General features: G+C 45.1%; 1 protein-coding gene and 1 pseudogene across 5 annotated transcripts in view; both read left to right on the top strand.

Annotated features, from left to right (window-relative positions):
- The window catches only part of AUTS2 (activator of transcription and developmental regulator AUTS2), a 1,126,541-nt gene that overhangs the window by 156,933 nt on the left and 953,240 nt on the right, over positions 1 to 16,368 (top strand). The gene's annotated exons all lie outside the window — the stretch shown is intronic.
- On the top strand, positions 15,430 to 15,605 carry LOC123845018 (U4 spliceosomal RNA; annotated as a pseudogene).

The raw sequence follows: 16,368 nt of genomic DNA, 5'->3' as shown, positions 1-16,368 counted from the left end.
CAGTATTGAATAATCTACTAAAGATGTCACACTTGAACAAGGAGCGTAAATCATATTGTATTATTTCCGCTGTAATTAGGTGGGAGATAAAATCACAAATAGACGAGTTCAGTGAGTATTTCTTAGTGTGTATACAGCGTCACTGGAATTTCTGTTCTCGCTCCATGGGGAGAAAGAAGTTGACTGCCTTCCAGGTATTGACTGCTGTCCAGGAAGTGGGAGGTTGAGGGGTGACTTATGTAATGTTCACAGAGTGGGTTTCATTTATAAATTCAATGAGATTAGCTGCAATCTTCCTGAAGTTAATGGCAATGGAAATGCACCATTCTGCATTTAGCTGGAAATAGCTGGCTCTCCGGCTTGCAGACCTAATTGTTCCTCAGGTTCTGATATGTTTGCCTTTCTCTCTGCTCCCTGCCCCCCCTTTCCTGGGAGCTTCCTGCTGACTTTATTGTCTGGGAATTAATGATGCAGACCAGAGCTTGTGGGTGACAGGGCGGCATACTGCTCAGTCCTTCCTTGCTCCTCTCTCCCAACCCTGAGCAAACTCGATTACTGAGAGTAAATGAGGGACATAAACCAAGGTGAAAAAGATACAGAAACTGTGTTAGGAGGGTCCAAGTGAACCGAGCTCTTGCTAAGAAATGGAGATCATTCTAGTCCTTCCTTCACGGGGTTGTGGTGACGGGTAGACTCACGTTAAACCTCAGAGCGGTGCCACCACGCAGCAAGTGTTTGAGTACTTCCCAGTTGCTTTCATTATTATATGAAAAATAGTTAGCGTTTGTGGTGGATGGTCAGGGTGGTATGAATGTGAAATTCAACAGCACAAGCAGGTATCTGACCGGAATGGTTGTCTTCTTCCAAATGGTTGGTGTGGTGACACAGGAAGGTTAGGAAGTGGTAGTTCTCATTTGGGACTGTTAACGTGGCAGAGCGTGTTATGAGCTGTGTACACTGATCGTCTTTTTTTTTTTTTTTTTTAAAGATTTTATTTATCCATTTCAGAGAGAGAGAATGAGAGAGAGCACACGAGAGGGGGGAGGGGCAGAGGGAGAAGCAGGCTCCTCACTGAGCAGGGAGCCCAATACGGGACTCGATCCCGGGACTCCAGGATCATGACCTGAGCCGAAGGCAGTCGCTTAACCAACTGAGCCACCCAGGCGCCTTGATCGTCTTTTTATTAAGAGGCTCTGGTCTTGATTTTTATCTTTTTTCGGTTGGGTTTTCAAACGTAGTTCGATCCACTTCCGGTGATTCTGTAACATAGCATCTTTTACGCTTTTTCGTTGCGAGGACCTTAGAACCTTCTGTGGGTGTTGCCATCATTTAGCAGACAGTTAGCAAATGCCTATAATGTAGAAGGTATACATGTGTGAAGATTTTTGTATGAAGGGTTTGCTTCACGTCTACTCTACCTGGGATGCTCTTCTCATCCCTGAATTCACAGGGATTTCCTGAAAGACAGAGTTGCTGTGGCAGGGGACATTGATGGCTCCCTGAGACATCTTGAGATGCCAGTCTCTTGGCTCCAACTATCTTGGCGCCAGTAGTTTTGGCTTGAGCCACCTGTACTCTTCGGCCTGAGCTCCGTGGCCTTGGATGCACTTATCCTGTTTCTCCTGAGTCAGGCCTTGCAGAACGCCACGTACAAGACCCTTTGAATTTCGGGGAGAGAGTGCTTTCTAAAGCGGGGATTTCCAGAGACCTGTGAGAGAACAACAGAAGACTGACATTTCCCCTCCAGGCCAGTTGCTTGTCTCCCATTACTTAGCATAATAACTTTCAGCTGCAGGGCACCTGGGTGGCTCAGTTGGTTAAGGGACTGCCTTCGGCTCAGGTCATGATCCTGGAGTCCCGGGATCGAGTCCCGCATCGGGCTCCCTGCTTGGCAGGGAGTCTGCTTTGCCCTCTGACCCTATCCTCTCTCATGTGTTCTCATTCTCTCTCTCTCAAATAAATAAATAAAATCTTTAAAGAAAAAAAAAGGAAAAAAAAAATCTTGCCGTTAACTCTCACCTTGCTCCCCTACCCCATAAGGCTTTTGTTTGGGAGAGTACAAATCAGTTCAAAGAGACTGTATTGAAGGGCACCTGGGTGGCTCAGTTGGTTAAGCGACTGCCTTCGGCTCGGTCATGATCCTGGAGTCCCGGGATCGAGTTCCGCGTTGGGCTCCCTGCTCGGCAGGGAGTCTGCTTTTCCCTCTGACCCTCCTCCCTCTCATGCTCTCTGTCTCTCATTCTCTCTCTCGCAAATAAATAAAATCTTAACAACAACAACAAAAAATTGCTTTAAAAAAAAAATAACTTTCAGCTGCATTTAGAAGGACTTAATGGCACCATTTAAAGTTAGAGGATAAATGTAAAACCAATCTGTTCACTAACACCAATTAGTTGTACTTTAAAAAAGATGATCTCACATAAAGCAGGAATAGGTTGCTGCTTGAAGGGACTAAATGGTCACTCGGCTTTAGAGTAGATCACCAAAGGAAATGTGGCTTCACCTGCTGACCCCTGAGTGCAAGGAGATGCATGTTCTTTTTTTTTTTTTTTTTTAAGATTTTATTTATTATTTATTTGAGACAGAGAGAATGAGAGACAGAGAGCATGAGAGGGAGGAGGGTCAGAGGGAGAAGCAGACTCCCTGCCGAGCAGGGAGCCCGATGCGGGACTCGATCCTGGGACTCCAGGATCATGACCTGAGCCGAAGGCAGTCGCTTAACCAACCGAGCCACCCAGACGCCCCAAGGAGGTGCATGTTCTGTATCGGAGAACTGGGGAGGGCCCAGACCCACGGAGGCAAGGAGAACGGGGTACACCTCACCCCACAGTCACCCTGCGACAGTGCACACGTGGCTTCTGGGCATCTGTGTTTATAAACCATCTTCCACTGCTGAAAATCTCCTAGGGCACCCAGAGGTCTTTCTTCCCGTGCCCATAGATTTTTCTTTGAAAATTTGCCATTGTGTTCTGTGCCCTTTTTTCAAGAGCGTTTTTTCCTACAGCGTTAGCAGGTACCTAAAGAGGGGAGTGGTGAGAATGTGGATCTGGTGTTCCAGAGGGAAAGGTGCTTGGCTTTAAGACACTTGGTGAAAAACATGCACTGAGTGCTGCTAGGTCCCAGGCACTGTGGTGAGTGTGGGGGTTACAGAAGAAGTAAGCACTGTTTCTGCTTCCCCGGAGTTCGTGGTCTAGCGTGAATGGTCTCAGTGCGCCAGGGGAAGGGGCACGAGGTGTGGTGCTAGCACAGAGGGGCAGTGTTAATTCTGTGGGGACATGCAGTGAAGCTGTCTGGGAGGACTCTGCAGTTGAGGTGGGTTTGGAGGACAGTGGGGAGTTTGCCAAAGAGACAAGAAGACCGATCAACAGGACAGAGGGACAATGGTGCTTGGGAGGACTGGGAGCTGGGAGTATAACTCAGATAAGGAGCTTTGGTTTCAGGTCTACCTCATACCTGTCTGCTGTGTGACCTGATGGTTTACTGAGAATGGAGCGAAATGGGATCCTCATATCTCCCTCCCTTTTGTTTGGCACAGGAAGCTGGACTTCATCCAAAATTGTGATCTTGTCCAACCTCTGGATAACTGAGGCTTGTAGAGCCTGGGGTATATACAGCCGGTTCAGTCTGATCCACATTCAACTCAGACGTTCACATTAGTCCAGGGCTGTTTTGGCTGCCTTACATCCAAGGTGTTACTTTGGTTGCTCTCTGTTGGATTCATTCCTTCTCTCATTCGTTCAGTAAATGTTTACTGAGTTGGTTATACACAACAATATAGTCTGATAGGAGTATAAGGGCCTTCCTGTCAGGGAACTTACAGTCTTAAGGTGGGAATTACCTTTGAAAATACGGGCTGGAATCAGATTATGAAAAGGCAGACCAAGGAGTTAGGACTTAATGATTTACACCACTCAAATGAGAGAGGATATCAATGAATTTCTGAATTTATAGCCCAAGGCAAATCTTTTTGATTTCTGTGTTCCTTGACTTTATTTATTACTGTAGGATAATGCTTTAGCGTATTTGAATAAATTTTAAAATGCACGCATAAAGGTAGACTTTATAAGCCTTGCATTGTGTGAGAGAGTAGAGTATGTAAGAATGTGGTCTCCAAGAGCCAAGCAGTCTGGTTTTGAATCCTGGGTCCACTATATGAGACATGTGGCCTTGGACTATTTACTGAAACTCAGAGCATCTCTTCCTTTATATGGAAAATGATGATGAAAATAATACCCACATAAGAGTTATTATAAGGATTAAATGAGCAAATGCAAATGAAGTGTTTATTAAGGTACCTGGTACATAGCAAGCATTTAGTAGGTATTAGCTGTCATTGGGGAGTTACTTGATTGAGCCCCGACTTGGTCTGATTTTTCTCTGGTGCTCTAGAATAGTGTAACAGTTCCTGAATCTGTTGGTGCATCGGAATCATTCAGAGGGCGTTTTAGACTAACAGCTTAGAGATTTCCAGTTCTGTCCAGATAGAGTAGCCGCATTCCTCCTAGATCCTCCCCCTTAAACTGAAAACCTTGGACATAATACAACAAAGAAGCACATGAAGTCTCTGAAAGGTAGAAAGAAGAGGGCAGGCTGCCTAGGACCTGAGGACTTGAGAAACAACAGGGCAGGTGGGTCCCTTGGGTTTGAGTATTGACTCCCATATATCTCAGACAGGGTGCTACAGAAACCTCCCAACCCGGAATCACCAGGAGGCACAGATCAAAAAAGCTCTAAGAGTAAAGCCTGTTTCCCCCTAGCCAGAGGCCTGGGAAAAAGGTGGGCTAACAACAGAAAACCTTTTTGGCAATACCCTCCCTAACTGCAGCCAGATACCAAGGGAAGAACTCTCCCCTTCCATCCCCGCTGCTTCAGCCTGGCCAAGCAGGAAGTTGAGCTTCCACCTTGCCCCTTGGAAGCAGACTGCACTTCAGTTCCCCTGGGGTGTGGTGCCTGCACAGCCGAGCAGGGCGCTGATCTTCCAGTCCCCTCTGCATGGAACTAGGCAGTGCTTGGGGGCAGGGCCATGGGTGTGTCAGTCGGGTCCACCTTTAGGGGGAGCTTTCATTCCCCTCCTGCCCCCTCCCGAAGCACCCTGAGTCAGCCCTCTGCTTCCCCTTCCCTGGTGACAGTGAGGCTTAGGGGCGTCTGATCTCACACCCTCCTTTGTGGAGGTAATGAGGCAGTGCCGCGTTTTTCCTGGGAGGGTGTCAGTGGGCCAACTTCCACCCTGCCACCTGCAAGCCGGTAAGGTGACTCAGTGCTCTACTCTTGCCAGGCTCATGTTGGCAGGCCCAGGAGGAAGCAGGATCTATATACAATCTACAAAAACATTTCAACAGGGACACTGCCTGCTAACTAAAGATGTCCTTATAAAAAATCCTAAGAACCAAGAAAATTACAGCATGGATGAGAACAGCCCATAGCAGACACCAGCACTGAAATGAATCAGATGTTGCAATTCTGACAATTTTAAAGCCGCCATCGTAAAAATACTTCCATCAAGCAATTATTGTTAATATTTTGAAACAGATTTTAAAAATGAGAAATGTCAGCAAAAATCTATGGGCTCAACACGAGGGGACTTTGGGGGATGATGGAAATATTACATATCTCGTCATGTACACATTTGTTAGACTCATCAAAGTGTATATTTAGAGCCGGTAAATTACACTTCAGTAAGGTTGATTTATAATAGTGCGTGGGGCCAGTCTTCGCCCCTAGAGATTCTGCCTGGTTCAGTAGATCTAAGACGAAGTCCAATATATATATATTTTTTAATTAATGCCCCTGTTGATTCTGATGTGGCTGGTGGGTCTCGGGAGCTCCTGATCTCTCTGGAGTAATCTAGGCTAGTTGTGAATTCTTCAGAATATAAATCTGTGCAAATAGAAACTTGTTCTGGTAAATTATAAATTACCAGATAAGTACTTGCAGAATAAACAGAATACATAATTAGAAACCATTAAGTGTCTTATCCCCACATGGAGATAATTTTTTGTATGTTTTTGTTGGATAATGTTGTAAAGAATATTACATGGTATCCTGAGAAAGTCTACATTGTGATCGTGGGACCTAAAAAAAAAAAAAAAACAAAACTGCACGGTGGTGTGTTTTTGGTTTATCTCATACTTGGGCCACACCTTCCTCTCCCATCCTCTGAGGGCATTATCTTCTTGTTGGCTAATGCAGGATGGAGTCCACATTGGCTTGTGCAAGGTGCCACTGCCTTGAAGGTCGTGGTTCTCATCAGTACCTCCCTGGGGGTGGTGCTCCCTGTCCCACCATCCTGCTCTAAACAGATGCTGGGAAATGGTTCCTAACCCAGTATTACAGCTTTTGGCCTCTCCCTTTGGCTTCACTTTAACCTAGTGGCTACATGTTGGCTTTTAGACTGGGTTTTTTAATCCTGCCAGGGAATCCATGGGCTGTCTCCTACTGATGGGCTATTTCCAACCCCTGGGTGAGTCAGGCCTCCTTACACTCCTTACTGTCCCCTTGACAGCAGTTTGGTCTGACTGGTACACCTTGAGGAGTATAGCACAGTGGCTAAGGCTGGATGTGAGCGGGGGAGGGAGTCGTCTTCGGAATGCTTTCATCCCAGAGCAGCTGGATCTTCTGTCCTGGAGCAGAACTAGCAGAAACCCCATCAGGAGGTTGGCTGCTTGTGTCTCCTGCCTGGGCCAGGTGAGCTGCCAACACTCCCTGGATGCTAGAAGGAAAGTCCTTTTTCGAATCTGGTACCAGATTTAAAGCAAGTCATGACTGGGTGTCAATATGTTATTCCTGATAGCATTTCTGTTTTGGTCCTGCACCCTTGGAAATACCCCGTGTCTGGTTTCTCTGCTTTTAAATAATAGATGCCAGAGATTGGCCCTTCATACTCTCTCACTCTCTGTCTCTCTCTCTCTCCCCCTGAATTCATTGTGGGATTCCCCTGTTCTAGCCAGAGCTGAATCTGGTCCTTCCTGGGGTCACTCTCCTAGTCTCCAGTCTTTTTAAGTACTCAGTGCTTACTTAGCTGGTCTTTGTTTCCATTGCGTGTTTTTGTATGTGTCATGCTGACGGTCATCAGATGACTAGTGTCAGAGGAGGTCAGACACTGTTACAGCTTCTAACCGTGTTGATGTTTTGGTAAGGGAATTATTTGTGGGGGGGGTGAAATACGCACTGGGAAACTTCAGTCTGCATTAGGAGGGATAACACTTGAAAAATGTGCGCACAATAGTGCTCTCCAAATATTTATGTGGATTGTGGTTTCTAAGAGGGATTAGTCAGTTTCTTCTTTCCTCGTGTAGAACCAGGACTAGTAATAAGAAAGAGAAGAGAAATGCATCATGGCCCTGTTTCTGGAAGAGCATTCTGACAAGACTTTCCAAAGTGTAAGTCAGTCTTACGTCACTGAAGGTATTCACGGAAGGTTTGGGTACGGCAGAGAAGGTGGGGCTATCAGGGAACTTTTCAGAGTGTTTTCAGATTTCATCCTCTGGTTCTTAAGAAAACGGAAGCCATGAATCTGCATCTGTGGCACCGTTCCTGGGTAAAGGTCTGACTTGCTCGCTCGCTCAGTAGACCAGGGAGTTAGTAACAAGGAGTCACTCTGTTTCCTTAGGCAGCCCCGAGAGCGCTGAGATAGAAGGAACATGATGGCACACTTGTGTCTTGTCCTGCCTTTCCTTTGAGAGGCCCCTGGCCGTAGTACCATTCCCCAGAGTGCTCTGTTCTCATCATGTGTGGTGTACACAGCCTTTCCCAGCATCTCTGTTGTTTGGCCTATGGAAGAAAATAGGAGTTAACTGACCATTAATCCTTCCTGGGACTGAGGCGGACCACTTCCTCAGGAGTGGGCCCCCATCCCCATTCATGATGAAGCTTCTCTCAACTGAGGCCAAAAATAAACTGGGAAAGTGGTGGTTTCGGTAACCATCATAACCTCTCCCTCGCACCCCCTGCACTTACTCACCCTTGTGTGGTTAAAACAACTCAGCGTGTTTGGAGGAATAATAAAGGCACGGTCTCTAAGGGAATTTTAGAGGTGCATGTCTTACTGTAGCTTTGTGGGCATTTCTAGGTGACCCCAGCTGTGTGACTGTAAGTGAGCCAGTGTGTGAACATTTTAATAAGTGGAAGGTCTTCTTCCCGCCCCATGCTGTTTTCTAATTGGTCACTCAGGGGTTTCTAGTCCCAAACACTCCCAGGTTTTCTGGTTGTGTTGTGGTATGTGCGTGTGTGGTGCTGATAGTCACGTATTGGAATAGTTGTGTTTATTTCAAATTGTATTACCTAAGTGTCTTTCTAAAGGATATTTGTACACTTTATAGTTCAAGAAAATACTTTGGTTTCATTGAAGATGTTGCTCCCAGGTCCTGGTAGAAACAGCTAACATTTCTCGAGCAGTTCCTATGAACATTTTTCCTTTTATGTAGACAGTAACATAACGTTTTCCCTGAAAAGCTAGGTCTTAGAATAGAGCTCTGTAGACACTGCTGTTTTACTCTGAGGCATTTGAGGCTTGATGCCTAAGACATATTTGTATCCGTAGTGGTTTCCAGCACAGTGCTTTGGGTTTGATAGGTGATCAGTAAGTGTTGAATTTTGTTGAATATAAAATTGCTTTCAAATGATTTTTGTTTTCTTTTAAAAAGTAGATGTTGAAGAAAACTTTCCACTTCAGGGTGATTCCTTCTAAACCTCCCCTTTGTGACACTCAATGAAAGGAAGAGGATGTTTGGGTTTTATGAGAGAGCTGACCAATGTGGGGTGGGAGGGTATTTGCACTTCAGCGGATTTCTGCAGACCGATCATTCATGGCAGTTCATCCAGGGCTCTCCCCTTTCTCCATGGAGGGTGTGGGTTGTGTTCCATGTGGAGCCTTGGTCATGATAACCCAATAAATATTAATGAAGCTCCGACTTGTGTAAGGCACAGTACTGACTGCAAAGATACATAGAAATAAATAAAAAATAGAGCTTCTGCCACTGAGAATCTTGTCATCTAACTGGGAAGGCAAGAGGTAAAATGACTTTAAACTTAACTGTAACATGGGTGCCTGGATGGCTCAGTCCGTTAAGCATCTGCCTTCGGCTCAGGTCATGATCCCAGGGTCCTCGGATAGAACCCACATCGGGCTCCCTGCTTGAGGGGAGCCTGCTTCTCCCTTTCCTTCCTGCTCATGCTCTCTCTCTCCTTCTATCTCGCTCTCAAATAAATAAAATCTTTTTAAAAAAGTTAACTTTAACAGTAAAGTAATAATTTAGGATTCTTAGATGGTCTAACGTAGTGGTTCTCAAACATTAGTGTGCCTCAGAAAAACCTTCAGGGCTTGTTAAAAGTACAGATCACAGGACCCCATCCCCAGAGTTTAGGATTCATTTATTCTGGGTCCTGAGAATTGGCATTTCTAACAAGTACCTAGATGATGCTGATGCTGCTGGTTTGGAAACCGCACTGGGGAAACACTGGTCTGATGCCATGGTTTTCAACTTTGCCTCTGTGCCTAGTACCCGTGTCAGGGCCCACTCTAGACCAGTTAAATCAGAATCTCTGTGGAATATGACCTAGGCTTTTTTTTAAAGCCCCCCAGATGGTTGTGATACGCAGTCAGGCTTGAGACTCACTGGTTCAATACATGTTGGGGATGTAGAACTTTAGGATTGAGAAGCAGATGATGTTACCCTGGGCTGTAGGGGTGTGGAGAGACCACAGGAATGATTTAGCCTGATCTTAAAGAATGATAAGGGAAGAGAAAGGGATGATTTGCATTCTTAAAAAGGTAATGCTGTCAACAAATTCAACCTGTTTTCTAGCTGTTTCTTGGGACAGGCTGATGAGTTTGTGAGCTCTTCATCAGGGACAGGAATGGTTTACCACTCAGCAAGGGGCAGTGCATAGGACTGAGGCACTCATCACCACCATCCATGATAAGCCTTCGCTGACCCCCCCACCTTCCTGATGTAGTTAGAAATCTGTTCATATTCCAGCAGGCTTGTATGTGTGTGTAGTTGGAGTGAGGTGTGGCCAGGGGTTGTGGGCTAACAAGAAGCTGAACTTTGAGAAATGATTACCATTTTTACATTTCATCCCTCTAAGCCTGTTTATTCATGTATGAAGTCCTGCACATAGTTGTCAGTATTCAATGTATGTGAATGCTAGTACAATTTTAGGGACATTATTCTGTTCCTCATGGACACCCCCGTACCCTCACCCCCTGTCTATCAGTGAGCCTGCTGACACATAGCATCTGCTCCGTTAATCCATGTTTTTTGACTGAATCAACAAGGTGGTCTTTGATATCATGCACTTGTGTATTAGCAAGGACAGCAAGAGCTTATTCCCCAGGAGCTTTACGAAAAACTGCCCTGTAGTTCCCCACTCGGGCAAGAAATCTGTTATGTTCGAAATAAAGGAACATAAATGGAACAAATATAGCTGGAAATTCATTGTCTTAATAGGTACTAGTCATAGCTACCTGAGATCTAAAGAGGTCTTTCATTTTCAGTCCTAACTGGTATTTAGCCACATCAAATTTTAGATGTCAGTGTTAAATTTTATTTTTAATTTTATTAAGCTTAATTGATTCTAAAATAACTTGCACTGTAAGAATAGGCCTGTGCTTAATTTCTTAGAACTACTGGAGCCTTTGTTGTAATAGATTTCATAGGGCTCAGAGTTATAAAATTAATATTAGAGAGTTGGTGCTTGTTAAAATTTTGACCTCTATCTTTTAAAGCCCACTGGAACGATGTACAATGAAATGTCTGGGTTGGTGATAGGGGTTACTGTCCATCCACAGGTCCTTAGGAAGCATGATACAACTCTGGTCTAACTGCTTCGTCTGGATTTTTGGCTCAGGGCAAAAAGGAGGAGGGCGGTAAAGAAACCTGATCAGACCATTTGATGCTAATTTCACAGGTGGCTGGTCACTGTGTGCCTGCCTGCTGTCATGTATAGAGCCGTAAGTGGATGTAGCTACACACAGGAGCCCGAAAGGAAGGTTTGCATCAGGGTTTAGTGGTAAATGCACAAAAGCAGAATCTAGGAACAAATGGTCATTGCTGAGTGTCCTTGCTCAAGTTAAATGAGATCATTAGTAGCTGTCATGATTTCCACTCTCACCTCATCGCCTTTCCTGAATCCTTTTGAAAACAAGCAACAAACCAGACCAAAACAACCGCGGATACTCTCTCCTTTCCTTTTAATTGGGGTTGATAGGATTTTAGTCAGGTTGAACTTACTGTTTTCAATCACAATTTAAAGAGCTACCCACAAAGCTATAAATTAAATAATTAGAATTACATGTGTAAAGTAAAAAAAAAAACTTGATCATTTCCTCCTACTCCCTCTCCTATTTCCCATGTTCCCAAAGGGGAACCTGAAGGGATCTAGCAGGATTACATAACCAGTTTAATTTCACAGCAGTGAAGCTGGGACCAGACTCTGGATCTTGAGTCTTCCCCACTTTAGCTTTTTCTATCATATTAGTCCTTAATGAAAGTACACTTCTCTTTCCTTGAATTCAAGACTTTGTCTTCATAGGCCAGTAAAAGGTTATCCGTTGTTACGGTATTTTCTAAGAATTACACTGAGAGTTGAGAAATGGTTTTATTTATTTTTATTTCTTGGAATGAAAAATAACATTAAAACAAATTCCTTCTAGTGGTAATACACCTGCCTACCACCACCGGCTTTAGGAGGAACAACAGTGCCTCTTTGTGGAGCGGGGGCCTGTGTGGGTACGGGGGCCAGTGGGGACCACAAACAGCACTAGCCGTGGGCTCTGGGTAGTGGCTGTGCGCTGGCTGGAGGCACCAGCAGTAACACCTGGAGACAGTGGGTGCTGTGAATCACAACTTGGCCTTGGCTGCACCCTGGAGACCACCTCTCCTAAGCAGAAGGCTCTTCTTCTGCCCCGCTCATGGTGGCCTGTTGGCCAAGAGCTAGAATACTTGTTTAACGTTTTACTAGCTGATTATACTGCAGGAATTGACAGGCATCTCTATCAGAGGATTTCCAGTCTCTTTGAAGCACTTGGCCACATTACTTGTAATCTAACCGCAGTGTAGACTGCAGTGACTGGTTTTTATTTGTTTTTCTCTCCTTCCCTTCCCACTTGTTTCAGAGGCCACACACCAAGCTGTGGAGAGGGAGCTGCTTATGAGCTGAGAGTTGGCTGCCTTTCTCTGGTCAGCCGTGTGTGACGGCTGGACCAAGTGCCTTTGGGTCCGTCATTCTCAGGTTACAGACCCTGGCATGAAGGCCTGTAGCTGGACACTGTACTTGGGCTTTCGAGTGGAAAGACTTGTAAATTCTCCGTTTGTAAGTGGAGGCAGAGAGATTAACTCGGTGTTTCCAGGCCTTCAGAATAACCTGGGGGAGTTTGTTAGAAATACCGGCTCGTGGCTGCTATCTGTGTCAGGTCGGGTACGTCTGATGGGGGGGCCGGGTTTTAGAACCTTGACCTGAGGGGTATCTTCCAATCTGGGTGGTTTTTGCAGGATCCCTACAAGAAGAAGAGGGACTTTATTTGTAGCTACAGTCAATTTTCAATTATTTGCCTTGTAAACAATCCCAGAGACCTTTCCCTCAGCAGGTTCCCAGGCTCCCTGGCTAGTATGTACCCTGGGGAGTGAAAGATAATTTCCCTCTTAATTTTAGGAAAAGCTAATCAGGGAGGGAAATCTGCCATTGAAGAAAAAGGGGAGCACGGGGGAGGGAGGTTCCTCCTCCCCGCCAAAAAAAAAAAAAAGAAAAGAAATCTACCTTATATTACAACCAACTCTAACTTTTAGAGAGCATCCTCTGTTGGGAAGGAGCAGTGTGTTACGTTGCCTTGACTTTGGGCAGTTGATTCAGGCAGCTATAATTTAGCTGTCGTGTGCCTCACAAGAGTAATTCCCTTTTCTGAAAGGCCTTGTTGATTCTCTAAGAATTATTTAAATGGATTCTTTTTTTTTTTTTTAAAGATTTTATTTATTTATTTGAGAGAGAGAGAACACATGAGAGGGGATAGGGTCAGAGGACGAAGCAGACTCCCTGCCGAGCAGGGAGCCCGATGCGGGACTCGATCCAGGGACTCCAGGATCATGACCTGAGCCGAAGGCAGTCGCTTAACCAACGGAGCCACCCAGGCGCCCTAAATGGATTCTAAATATTTAGCTCAGTACTGAGAGTCCAGTTACGTGGATTTGTTTGTGTATCAGCTTTGGCTTAAAGTTGTGTCCCCTGCCCTGGGCCGCTCTCGCCCAGATGCAAATCCACAGTCCACGTGCTGGGGTGCTCCCTTGTACGCCCAGCCCGGCCACGTGTGCAGGGTAATCCCTTTGACCCTCTCAAGGGGGTGCTGCTCACCTTTTTTTGCTTCACTGGTCCTGGTTGACCTCTCCAGACCTGTTGTGACTTGAAGCAGGGCTGTTCTGGTGGCTCTCTCCTGTGCCTCATTGAGCATCTGCGCATGAGGCAGGTCATCCTCTGGAGATGAGAGCGTTCGCGGCAGAGGGAGGAATGGTTTTACACTGGGACTGCCAGAAGTCTGTTGAGGAGGGACCAGACCTGCGGCGATGGCAGGAGGGGCCTCGGCTCTGGTCCTTGTAACCACATGGTTTGCACTGAGCCGGACACTGGTCACTGGAGTAGACGCTTGTTCTCCAGTTACAGAGCGGCAGATTTCTCACTGGGATTCAGTTTTGTTGGCTCTCGCTGCTTGTTGTGCCCACACTGATTTTTGCGGCATCTTTACCGGCTCTTGAGTCTTTTCCAAGCAGGGGAGATAGCTGAATCCTTTGCCCTCCCCTTCTTTTCTTTTCTCGGATATTCCATCGCTGTTAGGGAAGGACTTCTGTGAAATAAAATGAGGGCAAGAAAGTAGCATGCCTGTGGCATAAAAATGCTCTTAGCAAGCTTGAGGCGTATCAGAGAGATTGGTCCTGAGAGTAACATTGACTGCCTTTCTGCTTTTGAACCTTTTTTTTTTTTTCCCTTTACTGTTTCTGAGGTCTGGGATTTATCCTGAATTTAAGAACGGACTGTTTTTGATCATTTGAATAGGTATCACCATTCAGCGGGGAATACATGTGCACACCGAGATGTCTCTTAAAGCCAATTTGTCGTATAAGTCATTTGAAATGATTTCTTTAGTCGGTAATGCATTTCTACTTCAAATTCTCTGCCTGGATTTATGCATTCATCTTCTGTTTTACCAGGTGATTTGCTTTTATTACCCTGCTATGACAGCCCCCTCCCACCTTTAACTACTACCCCCAGACACTTGAGCATGTTTTCCAGTGTGAGTAGGCACTGAACCACCCAAGAATGGCATCAGGTGCCAGCCACACAAGGTTGGAAAGAAGGAGAGCCTCGATTCCAGGAAAGTTTCCCCTGCCAGCTTGGTCAGGCTATTGTACAAAAGATTATGTGGCCCTTGGAGAGACTCAGATGGGTGATTGAAGTGCTAATGAGAAGTCAGTCCTCAGCTGCCAGTTGGAAAAGTCTAAAATCAGGGCATGTTCTTTCCTCTCACAACTTGGAGTAACCAGTCAGAAGAAACGCTCTCTTTCTCAAGGTCCAGCTATCCCTTTGATGAGGAGGAGAAAGGGGGTAGATGAAGCTGTCTTCAGTTACCCTGGAGCATCTTGGTTCAGAGTTTTGGTTTGCCTTGCCTTTTCCTACTTGGGGTTTGGTGCTCTTTTTATTTTGGGGTGTGAGGGGCTTGGCTGAAAGGCTTCCAGCCTTAGACGGGCTCTGAAGGGGTGGCATCAGCGAGACATGTTTTGATTCCACATATCTCGTTTCATTAAGAGGGAATGAGCAGCTGGTTGACCCAGAATAATGCCAAGCGGACCTGGGGAGTTGTTACTTGTAAATGGAAAGGAAAAAAGGAACAGATACTGGAAGGCAGTGGCATGATGAACAGCTGATGCCTTCAGAAAACAGAGCTTGCTTGTCTTCCTGTGATTCTCTCCTGACCATGGAGGAGGTGGAGGGGGGAGGCATGTGGCTTGTTGGCATTGGAGTCAACATTCTACTCTTTTAATTCACTAATTAATTTCACAACTATCTGTTGTGTTTCTACTGTGTGCTAGGTACTATTCTAGGTACTAAGGATGCAGTGGTAAACAAACATAAAATGTCTTTGCCGTCATGATACTAAATTCTCCTGAGGGGTGGTGGTGAAGACAAGTTTATAATGATGGTGGTGGTGATAAATGGTATGAAAGAAAAAAAAAACGCGGAAGAAAATGGCATCAGGAGCTATTTCAGTAAGTGTGGTCGTGGAAGGCCTTCTTAAAAATGACCATAAAATAAATAAATGGCCATTAAAAAATAGAGTTTTTATTACCTAAAATATTTTAAACACTTCAGTTGTTAAAGTTGTGGGATATTAGCATGCATAGAAACTTTTTTTTTTAAGTTTATTTACTTATAATCTCTACACCCAGCTTTGCTCAGTGGTAGTATCGTAGCCAATGAGGTTTATCCGAGGCGCGATTATTGCTAATTGAAAACTTTTCCCTAAAATCTCTGCAGCCAACGTGGGGCTCCAACTCACGAGTTGCATGCTCTGAGCCAGCCAGGTGCCCGATAAATTATGATTTTTATTAATTTTTTTAAAGTGGGTCTTGAACTCACCACCCTAAGATTAAGAGTCATCAACTAAGTGACTGAGCCAGCCAGGCACCCCCTACCATGCAGAGAAACTTTTAAATGATTTGTTTTCTCTACAGTTTTGAGGGTATTTTGAGGACACATCTTCCCTTTTTATCCCTGGACATGCAGCCTTTGTTAGCTGGATTAAAATTCATCATTTAGTTGCTTATAGTATAGATTGTGTTAAGACAGTCTGAGATTTTTAGGGTGTACTTTTCATGAAATTGTTCCATGTGATTGCGAGGCTCCTTCTTAGTCCAAATAGTTGTTCAGCAGGGTTTGCTGTTGTTATTTTTGTTTTGTTTTAAGTGGTAATAACTTTTGAGGATCTGAAATGAAGTGAAGGATAAGCAGTACCTGAACAAAGAATCCGTTCTCAAGAGCAGAGTGCCAACAGCGGGAGACGTAACTCAGCGGTTGGTTGACAACATAACCCAGTGCGGTAGCTTTTCACTTTCAGAGGATGGAAGGGTGTGGTGTAGTCTCTGGACTACCCTGATAAACAGGAGTTAAATTTTCTGTCATTTCCTCTGAAAGGACAGTATTGTATGAAAAGAGACCCCTCAGTTGTCTTAGCCTCCTGAAGGCAGGGCTCTTTGCTCTTGGATGCCATTTAATTACATCTGTTCCACAGGACACCCTCTCACAGTGGTTTTTAAAGCAGCATTTCTTAACCAGTTAGTGGGTGGCAGCATTTTTTTAAAAAGTGGAATCAAATAGGTGATATCA

The sequence above is a fragment of the Mirounga angustirostris genome, unplaced genomic scaffold (genome assembly GCF_029215605.1).
Source record: "Mirounga angustirostris isolate CCGP_5_RB_7025 unplaced genomic scaffold, mMirAng1.0.hap1 SCAF_5, whole genome shotgun sequence".
Classification (NCBI taxonomy): Eukaryota; Metazoa; Chordata; class Mammalia; order Carnivora; family Phocidae; genus Mirounga; species Mirounga angustirostris.
This window is presented reverse-complemented; position numbering and strand designations above follow the sequence as displayed.